Source organism: Canis aureus, chromosome 22, assembly GCF_053574225.1.
Source record: "Canis aureus isolate CA01 chromosome 22, VMU_Caureus_v.1.0, whole genome shotgun sequence".
NCBI lineage: Eukaryota > Metazoa > Chordata > Mammalia > Carnivora > Canidae > Canis > Canis aureus.
The window spans coordinates 46,272,817-46,287,122 of NC_135632.1; the positions used below are offsets into that span (position 1 = coordinate 46,272,817).

Below are 14,306 nucleotides of genomic sequence, written 5' to 3' on the forward strand. Positions count from 1 at the left end.
ACTCTGTGTCTCTCATGAATAAATAAATGAAAATCTTTAATAAAACAAACAAACAAACAAACAAACAAACAAACAAACAACCAAGAGGTTGTAATGCAGGGAGACACTAAGGATGGCTAGTTCAGCGGCAGAATGACATCACGAAGAACTCAAGTGCTTTTCATCATTTTACGTTGCCTTCCTCATCCCAGTCTTAAGGTTGGCCTCCCTCATCATCAAAAAATGGCTGCCTGTTTGCAAATATTGAGCAGCAGACTAGTGTTGGCATCTTCCCTTATGCCTGTTCTCACTGGCCTGGAGAACCTTTCCCTGCAGCTCGTCATTAGACTTCCCTCATCTCATTGGCCAGAACAACTCCCTTCTACACCAAATACTGGCAAGAATGAAACTGCCATGATTGTCTTAGATCAATCAGGATGTACCTCCTTTGTACCTGCTGAGCAGAGTGTTTCCTGAAGAACGGGGCACACAAAGGAGGGTGAATACTAGAGCAATATTAGCATTTCATTGGAACGGTGAAAGAGGAGTAAATGACTATGGAGTAGGACAGGGTCTCCTAAACATACATAGACTCCTGGTAGAAAATGAGGGGAAGAAAGGGTGATGTGGAAGAGGAAGGCAAGACCTGAGGGGTGCAAGTACATAACCTCTCCCCACCCCCCGGGGTGTGGCAGGGCCTGTGAATATGATGAGGCACTGCCTTGGCTGGGACACATTGTATGAGAGAGGCGATGGGGCAATCACTCCCAGGATTACTGTGTTATATAAAAGTCCATTCTGGCAGCCTGGAGGGAGGCCGTCCTGCTGGCCTTGGGAAACATCCCTGTCCTGTGGTGAGAAAGAAAATACAAAGCTGTGGTCATCAAGACAGTGTGGTACTGGCACAAAAACAGACACATAGATCAATGGAACAGAATAGAGAACCCAGAAGTGGACCCTGAACTTTATGGTCAACTAATATTCGATAAAGGAGGAAAGACTATCCATTGGAAGAAAGACAGTCTCTTCAATAAATGGTGCTGGGAAAATTGGACATCCACATGCAGAAGAATGAAACTAGACCACTCTCTTTCACCATACACAAAGATAAACTCAAAATGGATGAAAGATCTAAATGTGAGACAAGATTCCATCAAAATCCTAGAGGAGAACACAGGCAACACCCTTTTTGAACTCGGCCACAAGTAACTTCTTGCAAGATACATCCACGAAGGCAAAAGAAACAAAAGCAAAAATGAACTATTGGGACTTCATCAGGATAAGAAGCTTTTGCACAGCAAAGGATACAGTCAACAAAACTAAAAGACAACCTACAGAATGGGAGAAGATATTTGCAAATGACGTATCAGATAAAGGGCTAGTTTCCAAGATCTATAAAGAACTTATTAAACTCAACACCAAAGAAACAATCCAATCATGAAATGGGCAAAAGACATGAAGAGAAATTTCACAGAGGAAGACATAGACATGGCCAACATGCACATGAGAAAATGCTCCACATCACTTGCCATCAGGGAAATACAAATCAAAACCACAATGAGATACCACCTCACCCCAGTGAGAATGGGTAAAATTAACAAGGCAGGAAACCACAAATGTTGGAGAGGATGCGGAGAAAAGGGAACCCTCTTACACTGTTGGTGGGAATGTGAACTGGTGCAGCCACTCTGGAAAACTGTGTGGAGGTTCCTCAAAGAGTTAAAAATAGACCTGCCGGGATCCCTGGGTGGCGCAGCGGTTTGGCGCCTGCATTTGGCCCAGGGCACCATCCTGGAGACCCGGGATCGAATCCCACGTCGGGCTCCTGGTGCATGGAGCCTGCTTCTCCCTCTGCCTGTGTCTCTGCCTCTCTCTCTATCTCTCTGTGACTATCATAAATAAATAAAAAAAATAAAAATAAAAAAAAATAAAAATAGACCTGCCCTACGACCCAGCAATTGCACTGTTGGGGATTTACCCCAAAGATTCAGATGCAATGAAACGCCGGGACACCTGCACCCCAATGTTTCTAGCAGCAATATCCACAATAGCCAAACGGTGTCCATCGGAAGATGAATGGATAAAGAAGATGTGGTTTATGCATACAATGGAATATTACTCAGCATTAGAAATGACAAATATCCACCATTTGCTTCAACGTGGATGGAGGGTATTATGCTGAGTGAAGTAAGTCAATCGGAGAAGGACAAACATTGTATGTTCTCATTCATTTGGGGAATATAAATAATAGTGAAAGGGAATAGAAGGGAAGGGAGAAGAAATGTGTGGGAAATATCAGAAAGGGAGACAGAACATAAAGACTCCTAACTCTGGGAAACGAACTAGGGGTGGTGGAAGGGGAGGAGGGCGGGGGGTGGGGGTGAATGGGTGACGGGCACTGAGGGGGGCACTTGACGGGATGAGCACTGGGTGTTATTCTGTATGTTGGTAAATTGAACACCAATAAAAAGTAAATTTATTATAAAAAAGAAAAAGAAAAGAAAATGGGGCCTCAGCCATTCACCTGCAAGGAACTGAATTCTTCCCACAGTGAATTGGAAGAGGACCCCAGACCTCAGATGAGCCTGCAGAGCTCAGTTTTCCCCTGGTAAGATGCTACGCAAGGGAACCCACTAACCTGAACCTAGACTTCTGACCCACAGAAACTGGGCGATAATAAGTATATGTTGTTTTAAGCCGCTAAATTTGTGGTATTTTGTTATGCAGCAATAGAAACAAATATACCCACTTAGGACTTGTGGATGAGTGAGAAATAAACTTATTCTTTATGTTAGGCCATTAAGCTCTGATGGTTCATAGCAGCTAGTGTTACTTTACATAAATACGATGGTATTAACAAGGTTGCTCCTACAAAGGCAGTAACAGCCCCATCAAATATTCAGGGACTGTCTCCTCTGGAAATTTCGTCATGGGGACAGTCTCCTGGGTCTGGCCTGCAGCATGACTGTACCTGCTAATGAAATGGAATTCCGAACAGCTATGACTTATTAGTTGTCACCTCCAGATTATATCACTTTTCATTTTGGGTTTTGGTTTGCTTCAATTAATTATAATCTGGGTCAGATACATAAAGCATGATATCTCTGAGAATCATCAGGGTTGTCTGTCACATTTATGTAGCAGAAAAGGTCCTGCATTTCTGGCAGGTGCTAAGGTTTTATTTTATTTTAATTTTTTATAAAACAAACACACAAACATCTACTCTCCCCAAGTAGGATTTCAGGCTTTTTAAAAATGTCCTAGCACTTTTTGAATAGACTCGATGGCTTTCATTTAAGTGAACACAGAATAAATACCAAGTACTATGCTGGTAATCCACATATGCTTTCTTACTTAATGTTTATACCAACTTCTAAAACGTAATAATATCAATCCCATCTTCTTGATGAAACTTGAGATTTAGGTTAAACTATGGGCCTAAGGTCACAGCTTTTGAATGGCATAGCCAAGAATCAAACACAAGTCCACCTGACTCATTCACCCATATGTGAATTCATCTGTCATTCATCTAAAATTCCATTTCTAGGCACCAGTTATGGTGTAATACATAAGATAAAGAGCTGGGATTGGTAAATTCTGTCAAGAGCCATTTATTTATTTATTTTTAAATATTGTATTTGTTTATTCATGAGACACACACACACACACACACACACACACACACATAGAGGCAGAGACACAGGCAGAGGGAAAAGCAGGCTCCATGCAGGGAGCCCGACGTGGGATTCGATCTCGGACTCCAGGATCACGCCCTGGGCCAAAGGCAGACGCTCAACCGCTGAGCCACCCAGGGATCCCTGGGCTGTAATTTTCTTAGCCCTGGTCTAGTGAGAAGACTGGCATATTGTGACACACCCTGGGAAATGCAGAGATATATATACACACACAGGAACACGGAGAAGGGCCCCTCAGGGGCAGCTGTGATGCACAGCCCCGTCCTCCCTGCCCTTGGGATGCTGCTGGCTGCAGGCTCTCAGTGAAGGGATCTACTTCATCTAAAGGCATTCATCCTCCCCTGAGTCATGGCTGATAGATGTGAGGGTAGGGGCCCCACTCTCTTTGCTCAGTTTGGAACAACTCTGATGGGCCACCCTAGCTTCAATGCTCCCCAAGGAGTTGGCGGAGGCCTCTGTCATCACTGTACTGAAGCTGAACATCTTCTGCTCACTCCTGCCTTCCAGGTCTCTTCCAGGGTTGTCCTCAAGAGCACCTCTCAGTAAATTCCCTGAAGGTGATTCTCCAGTTCAGAGTGTATGCAGGGAAGCAGATGCAAGCAGGTGAGTAGGGGAAGGGGCTATAGGATATAGAGGAGAATTCTAGTCAGAAGGGAAAGCAAAGATATGGAAATAAGAAAAACATGATAGATTCCAGGAACCAGGTGTGGTTCATAGCTGCTGGGGAGCGACGTGTGTTGAGGAATTAGCTAACGATGAGGCCGAGAGGAACGTGGAGGCTGGATCATGTCAAGCTTCAAAAAGCAAACAGTTTCACATCTGAGGATGGAGTAACCTCCAAGAGGTGGTCCTGGGGGTCTGCAGGAGCCTTCACCTTCTGACCATGAAGCTAGGAGTACAGAGCCTAGAGTAGCCTCCACTGGGAAGGCTGGAGGGAGCTGTGTGTCCTGGGGAAAGTCTGGCTTCAGGGAGTCTCTGGACTGAGGACATGTGAAGACCCCACAGAAGAATGGTCACCATGCTTCGAGATTTCAGAGGACACAGTGGAAGAAGGCTAGGGCTTGGGGAGTGACATAGTAAGGCAGGGACAGCAAACTCAGATCAGGGTGGAGAGAACCCAGAAGGGAGAATGTGTGGCTGGACGGGCTCGCACTTGAGGTGAAACAAGGATGAAGTGAGGCTTACCACTTGGGGGAAGGCTGCTCTCCCAGGGAGGGCCCAGATGAGGCCTCAGTCGGAGCTGGGGACCTGGCCTAATAATATGTGGACATTGTGGCTCCACCAGAGCAGTCACTGTTAAATGCACAGGGGCTTCAAAGCCAATAGACCCAATAGTGGGGGTCAGGGGTTGTGGATGGGGACATGTATGGAAGGAAAGGACTTGAAAGAGCTGCTGTCCTGCACCAGGGCATCCTAAAGTCCAATGAAACCTCCTTTAAAAAAAAAGATTTATTTATTTATTCATGAGAGAGAGAGAGGCAGAGACATAGGCAGAGGGAGAAGCAGGCTTCCCGCAGAGAGCCTCATGTGGGACTCGATCCCAGGACCCCAGGATCTCGACCCAAGCTGAAAGTAGAAAGACACTCAACCACTGAGCTACCCAGGTGCCCCCAATAAGACCCTTAAATGTCTATGCTTTTCTATTTTACAGTTTTTAAAAAAAATAAACAAGTAACATATGATATCTAAGAAAATTCAAATAATATGGCTGCACGGTAGTCCCCTTTTATTCACAGTTTTGCTTTCCATGGTTTCAGTTCCCTGCTGCCCAGAAGCAGATGTTCCTCCTACTGAGAGATCATCATCATCAGATCACTGGTGGCCTAATGCTGTGTCACAGCGCCTATGTCATTCACACTTCACCTCATTACATAGGCGTTTTATCATCTCACGTCATCACAAGAAGGAGGGTGAGTACAGGAAAAGAAGAAATTGTGAGAGAGACCACATCCACATAACTTGTATTATAATAAATTGCTGTAATTGTTCTATTTTATTATTAGTTATTATCATTATTACTCTCTTACTATGCTTACTTTATAAATTGAACCTTATCATAGATATGTATATATGGAAAAAATAGTACATAAAGGGTTTGGTACTGCCCACAGTTTCAGGCATCCACTGGGGTTCTTGGAACATGCCCCCCATGAGAAGGGGGGATGACTATATTTGTAATAAAGAAAGAAAATTACTTTAGAGAATTACTATCACCATTCTTAATATTCCACCAAACAATTGGCAATAGTTCGATGTACATAATCCCAGAACAATTTCTGTGAACTTACTAATATTTACTCATACTTAAAAATATCTATCATCTATTGATCTATTATTTCAATACGTTTTAAATGCATAAATTTGCCTACACATTTTGTTCTGTGACTTGCTTTTTCCATGTCGGATTACAGATATGTATGTCATAAATTTTGCGAATTTTTTTCCATGCTATGGATACAATGTGTTGTATTTAATCACTACAAAATTGATGGCAATTTGCGGCTGTCCTATTTTTTGCTGTTGTAAGCAGTGCTGCAATGTACCATATGTATATTTGTATACACAAAGGCACAGGTCCACTTAAAATATAGTAAAAACTAACATTTCTGGAGTCTGCTGTGGGTTGGGCATGGTGCTAAAGTGCTTACATGTGCTACTAATTTAATTCTCACAATTACTCTTTGTAGTAGATTTCATCATGGTCCCAGTACAACAAATGAAGAGACTGTGCCTGAGAGTTTAAGTAAACTGCAACTAATTCCCCAAGAAAAATAGTGGAATGAACTTGCTAATTGTCATTTAAAAAAATATTTTATTTATTAATTCATGAAAGACACACAGAGAGAGGCAGAGACATAGGCAGAGGAAGAAACAGGCTCCCTGTAGGGGAGTCGATGCAGGACTCGACCCTAGGACCCCAGGATCATGACCTAAGCTTAAGGCAGATGCTCAACCACTGAGCCACTAAGGTGACCCACTAATTGTCATTTTTAAAAGACATCCTATTGTTATATGATCGTAACTAACTTGGACTGGCATCTTTACAAGGTTGAGTCTTCTCTAAAAAATGTCATGTCTTTCCATTTACTTAAATATCCTCATTTGTCTTTCCATGTTTGCATGTTCCTCATATTGGATTACATATTCCTCGTTAGAGATATTCCTGAGTAGGTCATAGTTGTTACTGCTGGTTCAAAGAAAATGAATGGATTTTTCCATTTTGATTTTGAGCTTGTAGCATACCAAATCACCTTACGAGTCGTAAGAGTTTCAATGGATTATTTTAAACAGATAGGCTTTATTAACTGTTCAGTAATGGCAATTTTATCTATTCACTTCTAATATTTATTCTTGTTTATTTTTCCCATCCTGGAACTTCCAGAGCAATGCTGAGTAACACAGCCATGAGTGTGTCCCTTACCTAAAGGGACTCATAAGGTGATAGCTGTGGTTTTCTGGTAAATACTCTTCAACAAGTAAATAAATCCCAGGTTACTAGGGATCTTTTTGATACTTAGGAATTCCAGCTGATTCTGCACTAGTAGAGTCCAAGCACTTTTCTCTTGTTTTCTATCAAAGAAGGGGACTACATATTTATTTGAACGCCATTGCTTTTTTGGGGGGTATATTCTCCTTGGTTATGAGAGATACTTTTATTGCTCAGCATTTATTGAGGCTTTTCAATTTGAACATATAAATATAATTTTCTTCTTATTTAGCTTTCTATTCATTTTCTTTTTCATATTTTAACATTTTTTTCTTATATCTTTTTCTTTAGTTATTTCACCTCCATTTCAGCTGCTTTTTCCCTGGCGCAATGACTGGTTGGCTTCCTGTTTCTACTTTCAATACGAGACTCCTCGTTTATAAATTACTCTTCCTTTGCTATATCATTTGGGAGATTACATTACCTTTCATCTTACTGATTCAGTCTTCATATTTGTTTATTCTACTTTTAAGACCTTGCATTGTTTTTTTTAAATTTTATTTTTCCAAAAGTTTATTCCTATTCATTGATTTTTTTTAAAAAAATAAACACCTGTTCTTTTGATATGGTCACCATACATTTGAATCTCTCTGAAGATACCAATTGGAAAGCTTTAGCAGGTAGCCATAACCCTTGTGTTAGCTCTCAGTTCTCTGGGCTAGTGTACACTGGTCCTTCTTGTTCATGCTTGTTTTCTATTCATACTTATGGGTGAAAAACTAGCTTGATCATATGTTAGCAGCAATGTGTCTTCTCTACTCCAAGTAGACCACTACCCTGAGTTTGTCTGCCTTGGGAATGCTGATAGGCAGGCTTTGCTTTAGGATACATGGTGTGGGATAGAGACTCCCACAAATGCCAACATATGGAAGGTTCTACTTTGAGAACTGAAGGGTTTCATGTATTTTATTCCTGGATAGAGTTCTCTTTTATAATTTTGTAGTTATGATTTTTGATGTCTGGAACTATCTTGGGCTCTGCTCTGCTGCATGGCCCCTGAGTCCATTCTGAGTGATCTCCTAGGCCAATGCTTTGGGTTGTATAGACAGAATTCCTGAGGCATTCACCTCGAGTGCAGCCAGAGCTTCTAGCTTTTTGCATCCCTGGGGAATGAGGAGGAATGATGGGGCCTCTGTAGTGGGCAGCCCTTCATGACTTACTTGAGGACCTGCTGAGACCACTCCTGCTCTTTGCATCTGCTGACACAATCTCTGCGGCTCTGCTGGAACATCTGTGTTCGTGTCTGTAACTACCAATGCCACAACCTGCTTTGGACAACAGTCTTCTCTTATCTGGTTTCTCCATTACCTCAATGCTATCTGCTTCAAATCTTCCACAACTTCCTCACAAATTCCAGCCTGCTGATGGTATCTTTTCTGGTTTTCTCACACTCTTATCGATGTCATCTTTTCACATTAGTTTCTGCTACACCAACAGGATGTTGCAAGGAAAGACAAATGCCTACACCTGGTCTGGTTTCTGAATGGAGTCTTTAATGATCTTTAAAGCAGGGCTGACCATTTGCCTGGAGAAGTTACCTTCTCGGCCTCACATAGCTCACCTGTCATTTGGATTGAATATTAATCTACAAGAGAACTGTTTTAAGGATTACAAACAGGATTTAAAGAACCTAGTGAACAGCAGGCAATCAGTAAACAGAGACTCAGCAAATGGCACCTGCCATACTATTTGTGGTAAAGTGATTTCACTGTGCCTCACTGGAGGGGAATAGTAGACAGGCCACTAGTTGGGCTGTGAGACCACTGACATAGGACACATGGCCTGGAGTGCATCAGCTACATGTGGACTGTGAGGGCTGGTGGGGGAATTGGAGGGGAAAGCTTGGGTAAGTTAACCAACTGCTGTAAGCTTCTGGCTCCTCCTCTGTAAGGTGGCATAAAAACAAGGTCTGTTTGGGATGGTTGTTGTGAGGATTAAATAAAACAAGGCACAGAGAATAATGGTTAAGTCGAGGCAGCATTGCTCGAATGCTACAAATGCTACATTTGCTACATGCTACATGCCAGCATATCCCCTTCCTGCCCCCTCTCTCCTCTTCTTAGGCCCTCTTTCCCCCTCTGTCCTCTTCTCCTTACTCTTCTTTTCTTTCATTCCCACTATTACGATTGTCATTGTTGTCGTTTTTAATTGAACCTGGATCTGGACCATATTTTCATCATTTTATTCATTAAAAAACTGTATTACATGTTTACTTTGGTTTTGTAGAGAATAACGCTTGAAAACAGATGTCAAAGCTTTCCCTACAAGCCATTACTGCTTTAAGAAAGTGGATGTGGAAAAAGTAAAACCAACAAACCAGCTAGCCAGCCAGCCAATCTGGGACTAAGAGCCAGAGCTGGATATGAATTTCAGAATAGGCCCAAAGCAGCCACATGCTTCCAGGCAAGCCAGTTCACTTTCCTGAGCCTGGGCACCTTGCAATTTCCTCATCTGTACAATGAGGATAAATGAAATGATGTGCATCGATCACCCTGCCCAGCAAGTCCTAAGGAAACGTCTGTGCCCCTGCCCTGCCCACTCTTTCGACCTGCCAAGCTCTGCCGCAGGGTCCTGTGTGTGGCCTGTATCCACTTATGAGGGCCCTGCCTTTGGTTTCATTCGCTGCCACTGCTGTCTTAAAATTCATCATAATATTTGGACAAGCAGCTCCTATTTTCACTATGCACTCAACCTCATAAATTATGTGGCTGGCTTTGCTACTGGGATTCAACACACAGAAGAATCCGTACTGCTGTCCGCCCAGCGGACAGAGGAAGCAGGTTCCCAGGTGCCTGGAAGCAGCAGCCCTGGAGTCCGACAGCCAGACTGTGGATCTGTGGTTGCCCCCTCTCTTCATTTCCATCTATGTTCCTAAAGCAGCCTGCGCAGAATTCCTTGGGTTCCCTGGAGCAGCCCTGACTCTAGCTCCAACCTGACACATTTACTATCTTTTGTCTGGGTTCGTAAGGTATCTCTCTGCCAGACTGTGGAAGTGATGCACCCCACTACCTTTTTGTTTATGACTTTTAAAGGAATGAGTATTTCTTGAGCATAAGAAAACCTCTAGCAGTATGCTGGGAAAGGCAGGCTCATGCTGTGCGCAGACTTGGATGTGAAATCCCTGCCAAGGAAATGCATAGCTAGGAGGTTCCCCTGCCTCCTTCATGAACCTTCAGTTGGCCATCTGCTCCTCTATTTCCAGAGGGGACAGAGACTGGTTTTCATAAGCTAATATGACACCAAAATGGATGGATAGAAATCTTCTTAGAGCCTTGATTTCCTTATTTCAAAATGGACACACAAGTTTGGAGGTTTCAGTAAGTTAATCTTGGTCCTATGAAGCTGACGTTTTTGCCTTCTTTATCCAAGTCCACAGCTGGGGAAGGAGGCTGTGGGTATGGGAGGTTGAGAGAGGCTGGGTCAACCCATCAGGGTCCTGGTGCTTCCCTCTTGCCAGTGAATTAATTTTGGCTTTCTGTGGGTTGATAGAGGCTTTGGCTGAATCCCTTGTGTATATGCAGACCGTCTTGAGTCAAGAGAACACCTGTATATCATTACAGCCAAAGCGATATGTTCCGAGCACAGGTACACAAGCACACAGAGTACGCGGTTACTCCAATGGAACCAGTTCTCAAAGTGTCTCTGTAGTCACATTGTTGGCATCACCTGAACCATGTTTGAAGTAAAATCTCAGGCTTTATTCCAGACCTACTGGATCAGAAATTCTGGGGGTAAGGTCTAGAATCTGTGTTTTCACACTGCCCCCGCCCCCACCACCATCACAAGTGATTCTGGTGCACACTCATGTTTGCAACCAACCAGTCTCTGGCATTCTTTGGAGGTATTCATAAGGCTTCTTAACCCAATGTGAATGCCTAAATGGTTTATCCTGTGGCTTTGGGTTGTAGCGGTTGTAGAAATGGGAGAAGAATTCAACCTCTCTGGGCCTCAGTTTCCCCAACCCTAAAGTCATGGGATTTTCTGTGATGATCGCAAATTTTTTTTCACATTATGTTTTTTATGCTCTAGGATTCAAAGTCATCCAGAAACACTCCCAGCTAGTTATATAACACACGGAAAAAATGGTCATTTGGTAGTAGATGAACATCTATTACAACTTATTTATATATCTCTATTTATGTATGTATTTGCCTACCTATTGTCTATCTAAATCTGGAACATGGTAGCCCACATGTGGAGTCCGATGACCTAAATTTGACACTTACCAGCTGCATATCATCTGTCAAATTGGGGAATCGCTTACTTCGCAGGGCAGGAGATGATGAATATACAGTGTCTAGTGCTGGGCCTGGAAATAGAAAACTCCCAAAGGGCAGTCACTATTACTTTGTTGTCTTACACCGATAGACCTAAGCATTAGCTCCACCTCTTTTAAAGCATATCAATCCCTTCCTTTCCCTTATCCTTCTCCCCCACTTGAGTACGATTGCTCCTACTTTGTGTGGGAACATGTGAGGCACAGAACTGACAATGGCTGGTCAAACCCACTAAACCTAGAGGCACCATCCAGGCAGACTGATTAAGGCATTGATTCTAGATCAGACTTTCAGACTTTGGTTTGTCCACAACTTCAAAGTCAGTTGGAAGAACTTTTCTAAAATGTGTGTGAACTAAGCAAAAATCTTTCCAAAGAACCTTGAGTTAGTCACCCCATATTGGCAAGTTTCTCAAGGGGTCTTTATCCTGAGGCTAAAGGATGCCCATATTAGGGGATAAGGCCACTAAGAGTGTCTTGGAGGAGCAAGGCAGCTGGGCCACCTGTCCTCTAGCCATGTCTGCACTTCAAGCTGGCCAACTGAAATTTCAACAAGTGTCATCCTTTTCCCTAAAATGCTGTTTCTTTCTGGGGCACAATATACAATGTTCCATCAGTGCTCATCCCCATCAAGATCTTTAACTCACTCTCCTGCTACAGGATGCGTGTTGAGTGAGTGGGTGAGCAATCAGTTTCCTTAGCCAGCACCTCTTATATGCTTTCAGTGGGTGTCTATCACACTTTTTTCAAATGTAGCATTCTTTTTTTGACCAAAAATATTAGCAAAGTTCCTAATTATATGGAGCATGAAAGAGAGAAATGACTACTCTGGGTAAAACAGTACAGGTAGAGACCTGAGCTGGCAGGTACCTTTGGCATCCTACCCAAGTCCTCTCTACTGGGCCCCTTGCACCCATCTCACAGCTGCTTTGGTTTGCAGATGGCTCTTTCTTCTGAGAATTGGCCTCAGCTAATGGGAACTGTCTCCCCTGGGTGGTGATGCAAGCACCCACACCCACCCCTCTACCTCAGGCTGAAGGGTTGACTGATACAGAGTAAAACAGTCCTGTCATCTTGCCTTAAGGCAGGGACAACTCCGTGGTGCCCTCCATGCCCTGGAGCCCCACTGTGATCAAGGAACACTTAACCTTAGACTATATTCTTGTTCAGCCCTGTCTCATGTTCTCTCCTGCTTCCTCCCCTCCTTGTTAGTTTTTCCTGAGAGTGTGTGCCCTCAGTAAATTACATGCTTCTGGGGCACCTGGATGGTTCAGTCTATTAAGCATCTGACTCTTGATTTTGGCTCAGGTCATGATCTCAGGGTCATGAGTTGGAGACCTGCACTGGGCTCTGAGCTTAAGATTCTCTCTCTCTCTCTCCCCATCTGCACCCCCCTCAAAAAATAAATACAAGCAATAAATTACATGCTTCTGAACATCATGGACCCTCTGGAGAAGGATAAGGAAATAATTAAAAAGAGAAGCTTGGTAACTTCTGTAGCTACAGAAACCTTATGTACTGGAAGCAGGCTTCCTCTAAGTTGGCCCTAAATGATTTGGCAAGTCTCGCCATTGGGGATGAAGTCAAAGCCATGCCTTTTAATGGGCCTCTGTCTGTCTCACAGCCACTGTCCAGAGCCTGAGAACCAGATACATGGCTTTAAGCTACTAAAGAGATTTAACCAGGCTGCAGACAAACTTATAACTGAAGGCCCAATTAAGAACCAGAAGGTGTCCTGCCATGAAGTTAGCATTTTGCTCTTGGCTCCTGATATATATTTAAAATATCTCCCATCTTTGACTCTATGATTTATTAGACAATTAGGTTTTGTTTTACATCCTTCTGTCTGCAAAGCTCATCCTATAGGCAGTCTGTGAAAGGAACTTTGCCAAAGTAATTCTAACCACAAGAACAAATAAGTCACATAGGAAAGTGTATATTGCTTTCTCAGACAAGTTCAAAAGCCTATGAAATTCTAGAGCACTTGGGTTATCAGAATCAGATTGAAGTTATTCCTCTGGGAAAAAGATCATTCATGGTAAAAATCTGCACATTTCAGAGTTTGAGGAGCTTCAGTGGGTTGAGTTATGATCTGACATGAAGCCTTCTGATTTTATATTGTGTTCTTCCTTGTATTCATCAGAAGAACCATAACTGCATGTTACATTTTGTAAGCTTGATGTTTTTTTCCTTTTTTTTTTTTTGCTCTTTGTTTTTTGCCTTATATAACTTATTCATGGAATATTTATCTTGATGATGTCACTTATAGGCTATATATCCAAGTAGAAGAGATACAGTCTAACATAGCAGTTAGAAAAAAATCTATTCCAAAGAAATTGACAATAATGAAACCTCATATTTAGGAATTTATATTCTCAAATGTTTTAACTGGAAGATCAGGTCCACTGAGGATGATCACCACCAAACTGACCAACATATGAAGCATCCAGTAAAAATGTGTTAACGAAATCAATGGATACTAGTTTGCCCTTTAAACAAGAATTAAGAAATATCTATCAGGAACTCCGCAACTGATTTAGAGAAAATGCATCCAAGAACTGGGATATGTAAGCAAAGCCTGATGAACTTCCAGATCAATCAGTAAGTAAAAATCAAACAAACAAACAAACAAAAAACCCCTAAAAACCAAAAATCATTTTTTAAAAGGTTTTATTTATTTATTCATGAGACACACAGACAGCAGCAGAGACATAGGGAGAGGGAGAAGCAGGCTCCCTGCGGGGAGCCCAATGTGGGACTGGATCCCTGGACCAGGGATCACACCCTGAGCTGAAGGCAGGAGCTCAACCGCCGAGCTACCCAGGCATCCCAAAACAAAAATCCTTTATCTACTTCCCTGGTATTCCAC

At 42.7% G+C, this 14,306-nt stretch overlaps 1 protein-coding gene across 4 annotated transcripts in view; it reads right to left on the reverse strand.

Annotated features, from left to right (window-relative positions):
• STAC (SH3 and cysteine rich domain) overlaps positions 1-14,306 on the reverse strand; it is a 148,303-nt gene that overhangs the window by 117,573 nt on the left and 16,424 nt on the right. The gene's annotated exons all lie outside the window — the stretch shown is intronic.